This window comes from Sciurus carolinensis, chromosome Y (assembly GCF_902686445.1).
Source record: "Sciurus carolinensis chromosome Y, mSciCar1.2, whole genome shotgun sequence".
NCBI classification, from domain to species: domain Eukaryota; kingdom Metazoa; phylum Chordata; class Mammalia; order Rodentia; family Sciuridae; genus Sciurus; species Sciurus carolinensis.
Window position 1 is genome coordinate 4,335,825 of NC_062233.1, and position 12,931 is coordinate 4,348,755.

Genomic DNA, 12,931 nt, shown 5'->3' on the forward strand with positions numbered 1-12,931 from the left:
CACTAAGATCACAAAGATGAAAAAAAAGAGGAAAAAAAGAAGAAGAATATAAAAACTAAAAGAAAATGAACAAAATGACAAACATCTGTCATTTGGTATCATGTAAGATGGATGATATATTGAAGTTTATTGAAAATGTTATTTGGCATATGTACATTTTTAAGCAAAAACACTGAATGACTGAATTCTTCAATTAAAAGAGACTGGTTGAACGGATTAAAGTAAGGCCCACAAATATGCTGACTAAAAGACACTCACTTCACAAGTAAGGACACATACCGACTGAAAATTAAAAGGAGGAAATAGTATTCCAAGTAAATGAAAACAAAGCAAACTGAAGTGCCTATGTTCATAGCTGACAAAATAGACTTTCAGACAAAAAAAAAAGTCATAAAAGATAAAGATCACTAACTAATGATCAAGGAATCAATCTAAAAAATAAGATGCAAAAATTATAAATCTAGAGACCCCTAATATCAGAGCATTCCATTTTATAAAACAAACATTGAAAGATCTAAAGGGAAAAATAGGTTTCAACATACTAATAATAATAATAATAATAATAATAAAGAAGAAGAAGAAGAGGAATTATTATGGCATACCATATTCATCATACAGGAAAAAAAGACATCAAAGATAAACTATACTATACATCAAATGAATTAAGCAGATATTTACAGAATATTATCTCCAACTGCTGCAGAATATAGATTCTCTTTATCAGTTCATAGAACTTTCTCTAGGGAACACTGTATATTAGACAACAAACTATGATCTCTAGAATATGCAATATATTAATCTTAGTAAATCCAGAAATACTGAAACAATATCATGTATCTTTTCTGATCATAACAAAACAAAGTTAACAAAAGAAACTTTAGAAATTATAAACACATGGAGACTGAACAACACAGTTTTGAATGAAAATCTATAAAAAAAAATTTAGACATTTCTTGAAAGTAAAGAATATGAAAACACAACATCAAAATCTGGGATGCAACAAAAGCAATGATATGAATGTAGTTTATAGCAATAAATTGCCTATATACAAAAAAAAGAAAGATTTCAAATATCAAGGTATCTCCAGGACTTAAAAAATCAAGGAAAAAGCAAACCCTCAATGAGTAGAAGGCAACAAATAACAAAGATCAGAGCAGAAATACATGAATTAGACATAAACAACACCACAAAGATCAATGTAGCAAGGACTTTTTGGACAGGTAAAATCAAGAAAACTTCAGCCACGCTAAACAAGCAAAAGAGGCAAATAAGCAAAATTAGAGGAGACATTACAATGGATAACATTATTATAAAAAATTATAAAATGTTAACTAGATCATCCTTAAAGAAAAGGGAACAGGAAAACACCATGTCCTTAAATGTTCCCCATTCTGTACCCAAAATCTGCCAAGTTGGGAATAATGAGAGCAAATTTGTAAAGGGAAGTCAAGATATATATTATCCTGAAAGATACTGGCTATCTCTTATGCATGAGTTGGTATTATCTATAGGAAGTAAATTTTTTTTTTTTTTTTTTTGCACTTTTACAAGACCAGTTGCTCTTCAGGATGTTGGTTATATAAACAAACTAAGCAAGTAATGTTAATAATGACACCGTTTCTGCAGCAAACCTATAAAACTTCTCTTTCGATGGTAACTGGAACAGAACTGAAGTCACTGTGAAAGAATGCACGTCACTCATCAGGCAGGCAGTCACTGGACAAAAACACCATGAGGAAAAGGAGTTGCTGCTTGGTGAAACATCTTGAAGGACAGAGATGTGGTCTGTTCAGTCTACTGTTGCCAAACTCTTCTTGGATTTGTCACTGATCTCTTGTCAGCTTTCTCCCAAAATCATATGTCTTATACACTTCCCTCTGGGCACTCGTTTTGACCTTTTAACACTGGGCTATTGATATCACACACATACACATACAAAGGCAAACCCTGAAGAAATGGGCAAACATCTGGACACATATAACCTATCAAAAGTGAACCAAGAGGACAGAGAGAGAGAGAGAGAGAGAGAGAGAGAGAGAGAGAGAGAGAGAGAGAGATTGAACAATGGAACTAGACTCAGTCATAGAAAAAAAGTCTCCCAACGAAGAAAAGCACCAGACCAGATGTGCTCACTTTCAGAAAACTTTTCAAGTAGAAATATTACCAATTGTTTCTAAGTTATTCCAAAGAATTTTAAGGTAGAGAAACCTTCCAAGTTCATTCTCAGGCCAGCATTACCCAGTAAGCAAAACCCAACACCAATACATCTAACAAAGAAAACTACAGACCAATATCCCTAATAAATACAGATGAAAAAAATTCTCAACAAAATGCTAGCAAATCAAATTCAATATTACATCAAAAAGATCACACACTATTATTAAGTAGGTTCTTCTTAGAGATGCCAAGATAGTTCAGCATACAAATATCAATAAATGTAAAATGCAGTATCCACAGAATGAAGAATAAAAAACAAATGATCATCTCAACAAATGTGAAAATATATTGGATGAAATTCAACATTCATGGCAGAAAGTTTCCAACTATTAGGCATAGAAGCATCATAATTCAACATAAGGAAGGCTACCTATGAAAAACCTGTAGTCAATATATTACTGAGTGAAGAAAATCTGAGAGCATTTCCTCTAAGATCAGAAACAAGATAACGATGTCCACTTTCAGGTTCTTCTGGCTAAAAGTTCTAGCCAGAGCAATTAGGCAAGAGGGAAAAAATGCATACAAATAGAAAGGGAAAAAGTAAAAGTAATCCTTTTACGTATGAGATGATTATAAAGAGAAAAAACACTTTGGAGTCCACCAAAAAAGACTATTAGTACTGATAAAATTTTCAGTAAAATTGAAGAACACAATATCCATGTACAAAAACCAGTAGCATTTTACACACAAATTAACTTGTTAAGAAAGAAAATAATTAAGGAAATATTCTTCAAGAATAGGTACAAAAGATCCTGAACATTTTTCATATATTTGTTGATTGACTATTTCTTCTGTGAAGTGTCTGTTCAGTTCCTTAGCCCATTTTTTGATTGGATTTTTTTTCTTTTGGTGTTAAGTTTTTTGAGTTCTTTGTATACCCGAGAGATTAATGCTTTATCTGAGGTACATGTGCTAAAGATATTCTCCCCTTCTGCAGGCTCTCTCTACACATTATTGTTTCTCTTGCTGAGCTTTCCCCTTTATTGATTCTTGATTTTACTTCTTGAGCTTTAAGAATCTTGTTAAAGAAGACAAATCCTAAGCTGGTATGGTGAAGATTTGGGCCTAATTTTTCTTCTATGATACATTGGGTCTTTGGTCTAGTGCCTAAATCTTTGATCCATTTTGAGTTGAGTTTCATGCAGAGGTTTAATTTCATTTTGTTACATGAGAATTTCTAATTTTACCAGTACCATTTAATGAATAGGCTATCTTTTCTCCCAGTCAGAATGGCAATTATCAAGAATACAAACAACATTAAGAGTTGGTGAGGATGTGGGGGGAAAGGTATACTTGTACATTGCTGGTGGGAATGCAAATTGGTGTAACCACTAAAGAAAGTGGTATGGAATTCCTCAGAAAACTTGGAATGGAACCACCATTTGTTCCATGTAATGGTTAATTTGAATTGTCAACTTGATTGTATTAAGAGATGCTGATGATTAAAGTCTTCTGAATGTGCCAGTAAGGGCATGTCTAGGAATAACTGACATATGGGATAGGAAGTGAACTGGAGCCCCTCCCTAAGCATGGGCAGCACCACCCAATAGGATGGAAGAAAAGCTGGAAGAACAAGAAAGCAGATGCAATGCAAGTTCGGCTCTTATTGAACTGATTCTTGATTGTTGCTTCCATCCTCTGAGGACATCAGACCCTGGCTTCTTCACTCTTCCAAAGTGGATTCTGCCAGTGATTCTCCAGGGAGTTTCCAGAAGCCTTGGTCTTGGACTAGGGTAGTGCTGTTGATATACTTTCAGGGGCAGGCTCTGAGGGCCCCAGAGCAGCACCATGGCCTGATCTCTAAGATGGCGCCTGGCAGCTTGCCAGACATAGCTGCACTCATATACAAGTTTTAGGAAGTAACTCTGGTTGGCTGTTGTTGGAGACTGTTCCTTGATAGGCTGACTTTCCTGGTAGTCTACTCTCTGATAGACTGATGTTCTCAATATAAGTCTGAGACTTGTGGAATAAACCCATTTTGGTTCCTGTGATCAAGAAGAGTGTATGCGTTGTGATTGTCCCCATGGGTGGTGGGCGATCATAAGTAGTACCGAAACCCGGGAACTCAAGTTACAAAGAAGGAACTGATCAGGTAAATACAGCGTAAGTAAAGTACAGTCTGGCCAGGTTAAAGTTCACGGAATAAGCGATGGAGTTAAAGTTCGCGGGATAAGCGACGGAGACTAAGTGTTTGTGTGTGCTTTCGTTTTTGTTTTATTAGTTAAAGTGGCTAGCTTTTGGTTTGTTTAGCGGTAGCTAATGGGCACTGAAATGTCACGATTGCACATGGAAGGTCCCTTAAAGGATTTGCCCTACAGACCTAAAAGGTCCCTTACCTCCTGATACTGTTGGAATTTTATTAGGTAGAAGCTCTAGTGCTCTCAGGGGACTTAGTTATCCCTGGAGTTATTGACTCTGATTTTACAGGAGAAATTAAGGTTCTTGCACATTCTCCTCAAGGAATTATCTCCATATCACCTGGGGACCGCATAGCTCAGCTTTTGATTATTCCCAGCCTTCATAATAATTTTCCTTCAAGCACGGCAACCAGGGGAACTACAGGTTTGGGATCTTCTGGAGTTGATTTTGCCTTTTTACCATGGACTTAAGATAGGCCAATGCTTAAAATAAAGATTAAAAATAGAGAATTTTCGGGACTCCTAGATACAGGAGCTGATACTAGCATTATTACCCTATAAGATTGGCCAAAAGAATGGCCTCTACAAGTAGCAGAACAAACCCTGAGGGGATTGGGTGTAGCTACTAGCCCACAAAGGAGTAGTTCTGTATTGACATGGAAAAATGATGAGGGCCAACAGGGAACATTTCAACCTTATGTCTTAGACCATTTACCTGTTAATATGGGGCAGAGATATCCTCATGCAAATGGATTTAGTACTCACTACAGAAGGCCATTATAGCCAAGAGGCTCAAAATCTAATGGTAAAATAAGGTCATAAATGGGACAAGGGGCTTGGCCGATATGGCCAGGGAAATACCCAGCCAATTAGTGTTAAGGGCAATCAAGTTCGCCAAGGCTTGGGTTTTTCCTTGGGGCCACTGAACAAAAGTATGTAAAAATAACTTGGAAATCCAATGCACCAGTGTGGGTCTCTCAGTGGCCCCTAACATTAGAAAAACTTAAAGCGGCCCAAGAACTGGTACAACAACAATTAGAAGCAAATCATATTAGACCTTCAACTTCTCCTTGGAATACCCCTATTTTTAATACTCCAAATATATTATTATGCCACTCTGAGGAAGATATTTTAAAGGATATTTACTCTGAATTAATAGAACAACTCAAATTATGGGGACTCATTATAGCCCCTGAAAAGGTTCAAGTTGGTACTACACCAGAATTCTTAGGAGCCCAATTAAACAGGGCTGTAGTAAAGCCACTAAAAACTGTCATCAGGGTAGATCATCTAAAAACATTAAATGATTTTCAAAATCTACTAGGGGATATAAATTGGATTCATCCGTATTTGAGGCTTTCCACAGGAGAACTACTTCCTCTTTTTAATATCTTACAAGGGGATCCCCGTCCCACATCTCCCAGAGAGCTCACTCCTGAAGCACGTTTTGAATGTTATACAAAAAAGATTAGATGAGGCCCAGGTAGATTGTATTGATCTCTCTCAGTCATTACAATTCATTGTTATTCCTAACAAGAAACTACCCACTGGAGTCTTTTGGCAAGAGGGTCCCTTGTTTTGGGTCCATCTAGCCTGTTCACCCAATAAAACTCTCTTACTCTACCCTGAAGCAGTAGCTCAAGTAATCTTAAAGGCACTTAAATCATCTATCACAGTGTTTGGAATTCATCCAGCTACTATCATTATTCCCTATGATAAACATCAACTTTCTTGGTTATATAATTTCATGGATTCTTGGACTGTTGTTAGATGCTCCACTCAAGGTAACTTTGATATTCACTATCCTAAACATCCTTATATACAATTTTGTAGTAATAATTCTGTAATATTCCCAAGAGTTACCAGACAACAACCTATTCCTAAGGCTCCTGTGATTTTCACTGATGGATCCAAAACAGGGACTGGAGCTATTTGTTATCAAGATAAAGTCCAAACATTCCTTTTCCCTAACTCTTCTGCTCAACAAACAGAACTCTTAACAGTTCTTGAAGTTTTTAAAATGTTCCCTAATATTCCATTCAATGTTTACTCAGATAGTTTATATGTAGTTCAAGCTCTCAGAAACTTAGAATGTGCAGGGCTTATTGCCTCAAACTCTACTATTTTTCATCCTTTATGGACTTTACAACAAATGATTTGGGATTGTTATAATTCTTTCTTTATTGGACATATCAAAGTTCATACCAATTTACCTGGACCTTTAACTCTAAGGAATAATGTAGCAAACATAGCAACTAAGGATCCCCACATTTTTTCTGCATTTGAGGCAGCAAAAAAATTATCATCAAAAATTCCATGTTAATTCTACAACATTAAAACTGAAGTTTCCCATTACTAAAGAAACTGCACGTGCTATTGTTAAATCTTGTGGCCATTGTACAGTCCTCCATCATCCACCTTCTATAGGAGTTAATCCTAAAGGACTGTTACCTAATCATCTATGGCAAATGGATGTTACTCACATTCCTGAAATTGGTAACCTTAAATATGTACATGTATCTGTAGACACATGTTCAGGTATCATCTTTGCATCACTACACAGCAGAGAAAAAGTCAAAGATGTCATTTCCCACTCTCTCCAGGCTTTCACAGCCTGGGGACTTCCTAAACAACTTAAAACGGACAATGGCCCTGCTTATACTTCAACCTCCTTTAACCAATTTCTCACTAAATTTGAAATTAACCACAGGTATACCTTATAACCCACAAGGACAAGGTATTGTTGAATGTGCACATCTCACCCTCAAAAATACTCTATATAAACAAAAAGGGGGAATAGGGGAGACCTTCAGGTCCCCTAAAGATAAACTTTCTCTTTGCCTCTTTATTTTAAATTTTTTAACTCTGGATAATGAGGGTTGCTCTGCCACTGAGAGTCATGGCAATCATAAACAACATGATAGAGCGACGGTAAAATGGAAGGATGTCTTACTGGACAATGGAATGGCCCGGACCCGGTGCTTTACTGGAGCCGCGGCTCAGTTTGTGTGTTTCCACAGGATAAAACGTCACCTATCTGTGTTCCTGAATGGCTAACTCCACCAGTGGCAATGCTACCAACAAGTAATTCGGATCAACAAAATGAAGACGCCAAAGAGACTCCTGACGATCATGCTGCTGACAGTCTTTCACCCCTTAGCCACGCTTTCTTTTCGCCCAGGTGAAAATGGTTCTACATTTCAAGAATACATAAAAAACTTAACAGGAGATGCTGTTTTTACTTTCAGGATGAGTACCTCGCAGACATAATGCTATAGGAACTACTTTCAAAACCCCTAGAATCTTCCCTCCTTGTAATCCTGAACACAGTACACCTCCTATATGGACAGGTTGTCAACAGTGACCCCTGTACAAAATGGATTTTTTTTCACTCCCAATTTCACTTCTTTCACTGCTAATGATAACTTCACTAATAATGATGTTCAATTAGGCATGAACGTGTCAACCCCTTTGACAACTGGATGCTTTTCACTGCAGCTTCAGGATATACTAACTTACAATCTTTTTTCAGTCTCTTAGGAGGGGATTTTGGCTATGTACTTGGAACTCCTCTACATGGACAAACAGTTCTAGGTTAACTGGTGCTGCCTCACAATCTATGTGTACCAGAAATATTACCTTTCCACCTACCCCAGTTTGTGTGTCCCCCCCTTTTTTATGTTTTTAACTTCTTCTCTTCTCAATTGCACCTCAAGCAAATACGTATTCCTACCTTCCTACCTGTTCCAATCTCTGTTACTGATACAGAACTGCCAGTACTACTATCTAGAGACAAGAGAGATTTTGGCATTACAGTGGCTGTGGTCACTGCAATAGTGGTTTCTGCAACAGCAGCACTAGCAACTGCCATACCTACAGCAACAGCAGTCAATCAGTTGGCCAAAAAATACAGCTACAGCCTTACAGACTCAAGAAGCTCTAAACAACCATTTTAAGGCAGGCATACTCCTTGTAAATCAAAGAGTGGACTTACTACAAGAAACAAGTGGATATCTTGCAAGAACTTTTGGGACTGGGATGTGTTTATCCTTTAAGAGCAGTGTGTGTCACCCCTATTGCTTATAATAACCTTAGCTCTGCGGCTATATTATCTAAAAATCTCTCTGTCTACCTTACTGGCAATTGGTCATCTACATTTGATAATTTAACCAGTCAGTTACGAGCTGAAATACTCAGAGTCAATGCCACCAGGGTTCAAGTTGCATCGGTATCCGAGATGTCCTCTTTGTTATCTAAAGCCCTGGGATTGACAAAACAGTGGGCTGGAACAGTAGCTGTTCTGATTATCTGCTTAGGGATAGCCTATGTTATATGTAGCCAAATCAGAGCTCGCCAAGATGCCAGATGTCATCAAGGGGCTATAGTACAGACTTTGACAGCCATTGAGACAGGCACATCCTCCCAAGTATGGCTAAGCATGCTGGACCAGTAGTCAAAGACGGGTAAGATCCATGGAAATGCATACCAACCTAAGACAGGGTTCTGACGCCTGGAGGTCAGAATTCCAATGACGGGTAAGGATGTAATTTGCCATGGACAACCTAAGACAGGCATGGTCCCAAGTCATCTTTTCTTTATTCAAAGAATAAGGGGGAGATGTCAGGGGCGGGCTCTGAGGGCCCCAGAGCCGCACCGTGGCCTGATCTCTAAGATGGCGCCTGGCAGCTTGCCAGACATAGCTGCACTCATATACAAGTTTTAGGAAGTAACTCTGGTTGGCTGTTGTACATGAGGCAATCCTGGTATCTGCCTGGAGACTGTTCCTTGATAGGCTGACTTTCCTGGTAGTCTACTCTCTGATAGGCTGATGTTCTCAATATACGTCTGAGACTTGTGGAATAAACCCCTTTTGGTTCCTGTGATCAAGAAGAGCGTACGCATTGTGATTGTCCCCGCGGGTGGTGGGCGATCATAATATACTTGTTCTGGGATTTCAGTCTCTTATACTGTGCAGCTACTGGTTCTTCCAGCTCTCCATCTGCAGATGGCCATTGTAGACTATCCAGCTTCTGGTCATGTAAACCAATCTAACAAATCCCCTTTTTATAACCATACTTCCTGTTAATTCTGTTCCTCTAGAGAACCCTGACTAATACAACCCAGATATCCCACTCCTTGGTTTATACCCAAAGGACTTAAAATTAGCATACTACAGTGACATAGGAACATCAACATTTACAGCAGCTCAATTCATCATAGCTAAACTATGGAACCAACCTAAGTGCCCTTCAACAGATGAATACATTAAAAATGTGTAATATTCCACACACTTAATAATATTATGCAATATTCTACACAAGGCTGAGTAATATTCCATTATATATGTATATATGATAATATTCCATATAAATGAGTAATATTCCATATATATGATTATATATGATATATCATGTACATATATGATATATATACATCACACATGATGTATATTTGATGGAATATTATTCAGTCTTGGAGAAGAATGAAATTATGGCATTTGCTGGTAAATGGATGGAAATTAAAAATATCATGCTCAATGAAATAAGTAGATCTCCAACACACAAAAGCTGTATGTTTTCTCTGATATGCAGATACTAATTCTTAGTAGGGTGTTAGGGAAGAATAGAATTTCTTTATATTAGGTAGAGGGGAGTGAAGGAAGGGGAAGAGGTATGGAGGTAGGAAGGAAGTAGAGTGAGACATTATTGCCCCATGTGCATAAATAACTATATGACTGGTGGTATTCTATATCATGTACAACCAGAAGAATGAGAAATCATACTTCATTATATATTATGTATCATAGTGCATTCTACTGTCATGTATAATTAATTCTAGTGTCATGTATAACTAATTAAAACAACTAAAAAATAATAATAGCTACAAAAATATACCTAGGAATAAACTTAACCAAGAGAACAAAAGAACTATAGTTAAAAAAAAAAATGACGAAAACACCAAAAAAAAGGGAAAAACTTCCTATGTTCATGTCTTTAAAAAAATTAATATTGTTAAAAGCTCCATAACCACTCAAAGTAATTTATAGAAACCATACAATCTCACAAAATACTTTGACAGTCTTCAAAGAACTAAGAAAAATCATAATAAAATTTATATGGCAGGACAAGACTCAAAATAGCAAAACAAATCTTAAGCAAAAAGAATAAAAGATTTCAAGATGTACTACAGAGTCATAATAACCAAAACAGTCTGGTATTACCCTAAACATGCCGAGGGATATCGTTGGATCAGAAATAATTTCATATATCTATAGCCAAAGATTTCCAACAACTGGGTCAAAAACATACATTGGAGAAAGAATAACCTCTTTAACAACTGGATATCCACATGCAGAAAATTGAAGCTTGATCCTCATCTCTTACCTTGTACAAAAATCAACTCAAAATGAATCTATGACCTAAATGTATGCCTGAAACTCTGAAATTACTACAAGAAAACATAATTTTCTAGTTATTACTCCAAAAGCACATGAAACAAAATAAGAATCGACAAATCAGATTACATCAAATTAAAAAACTCTTGCATAGAAAAAGAATCAATACAGGGAAGAGACTACAGAATAGGAGAAAATATTTGTCAACCATTTATCTGATAAAGAATAAATGCACAGGATATCCAGGGAGCTCAAAATATCCAAAAACCAGTACTCCAACTTAAAAACAAAGAATCCGATTAGATATTTCAAAAGAATAAATACAAACAGCCAACAAATATATGAAAAATGCTCAAAATCCATAATCAGAGATATGCAAATCAAAACTACACGAAGACAGGTACTTCAACAGGGCAGCCCAGGGCAGTGGCTACAGCCTGGCTCAGCTTTTGGGTCGTCGGTGACGGAGGCAGCGATTGGGTTCTAAATGACTTCTAAGTGGTTAGGTGCAGATTTTCATGGGACTTTCAGTTATCTTAATGATGTCCCACTTAAAATAGGAGACAAATTCAAAACACCAAAGTTGGCCTACCTATTGGCTTCTCCTTGCCTGATTGATTGCAGATTGTTAGAAAAGAACAGTATGACTTCTCCTTGGAAAAGAAAACCATTGAGTGGGCTGAAGGCACTAAGAAAATCCAAGAAGCCCAAAAGGAAGCAGAAGCTAAAGTAATTTCTAAGATTGGCCCAGAGGTTGATAGCAAAATGAGTTTCTCTAAGACTCACATTTTAGCCACAATGCCATCGCCTATTAACCCTATCCTTGCCAACTTACAGCACAACAGCATCCTCCTCACTTAAACTCTGATCAGCAGTACTGCCAGGAAATAGAAAGTTCTCAGCCCACCCCACACAAAAGCAGATTTCAATCCTGCTAATTTCGAGTGTGAAGAGGACCCATTTGATAATCTGGAGTTGAAAACTATGGATGAAAAGAAAGAGCTGAGAAATATTCTGGTAGGGACCACTGGACCGATTATGGCTCAGTTACTGCACAATAACTTGCCCAGAGGAGGCTTTGGGTCTGTGTTACAAGATGAGGAGGTCTTGGCACCCTTGGAGCGGGCAACCCTAGATTTCAGGCTTCTTCATAAACACAATGGCTTTATAACCTTACCACAGCTGGGCAATTGTGAAAATATGTGATTGTCTTTCAAAAAGTATCTGTGCTCCCTGTCCCTGCAGTAAGCCATATCAAATCTCTGTTCTTAGTGAAACTTGATTCTGATGATAGTAATCAAAAGTCAGTCCAGCTGTCAAGTACTTTCATAGCACATCCTGCCTCCACAGTGGCATGTTCCAGAATTCTCTAAAGTCTTCCACCCCCAGTGCCAGTGAGCTCAATGGAGACCATACTCTTGGGCTTTTAGCTTTGAACTTGGACAATAGCACAGAAGAGCCGACCCTGACATCCCCCTACATGCCTTTCCTGTATGTCTTGTCTGTGTGCACAGAAGAATCACCTTATAATACAGGTCCCACAGTCATCTCTCCAAATTTCTTAGTGTCACAAGTGCCCAACATGCCCAGCTGTCCCTAGGCCTAATCTGAACGTACACAGTCTCCCATGAGCAGGAGTGTGTAGAGACAGTGGCTAACATGGTCTACTAATATGAGTGTGTCCAAAGAGCCATGAAGAAGAGAGAATATCAAGCAGATTCTCGACTCTCTCTTTGCACATCGACAGTTTTGTGAGAAGGGCTTTGACCCTCTTTTAGTGGAAGAGGCTCTGGAAATGCACCAGAGTTCAGAATAAAAGATGATGGAGTTGCTTCAGTTAATGAGCAAATTTAAGGAGATGGGCTTTGAACTGAAAGACATTAAGGAAATTTTGCTATTACACAACAATGACTAGAACAATGCTTTGGAAGACCCCATGGCTCAAGCTGGAGCCAGTTGAGACCAGGTATTGCCACAGAACCACCACCCTCAAGAGACCCTGCAGAGCCTACATGTGGGGAAAAAAGGGCACACTTCTGAATTTTCTTTTGGGGGCTAGAAGAGCAGGTGTGGAGACTGTGCTTGCCAGTCTCTGTGAGTCTAGGTCCTGAACTGGGGAGAAAATGGGGAAAAATTGGCCATGTGAATGCCCCAGACTTGTCCTGACTCCTTCATATTAAAT

At 37.9% G+C, this 12,931-nt stretch overlaps 1 pseudogene; it reads left to right on the forward strand.

Moving 5' to 3' along the window:
* The first annotated feature begins 11,236 nt into the window (after positions 1 to 11,236).
* On the forward strand, positions 11,237 to 12,709 carry LOC124973040 (ubiquitin-associated protein 1-like; annotated as a pseudogene).
* The last annotated feature ends 222 nt before the right edge of the window (positions 12,710 to 12,931 follow it).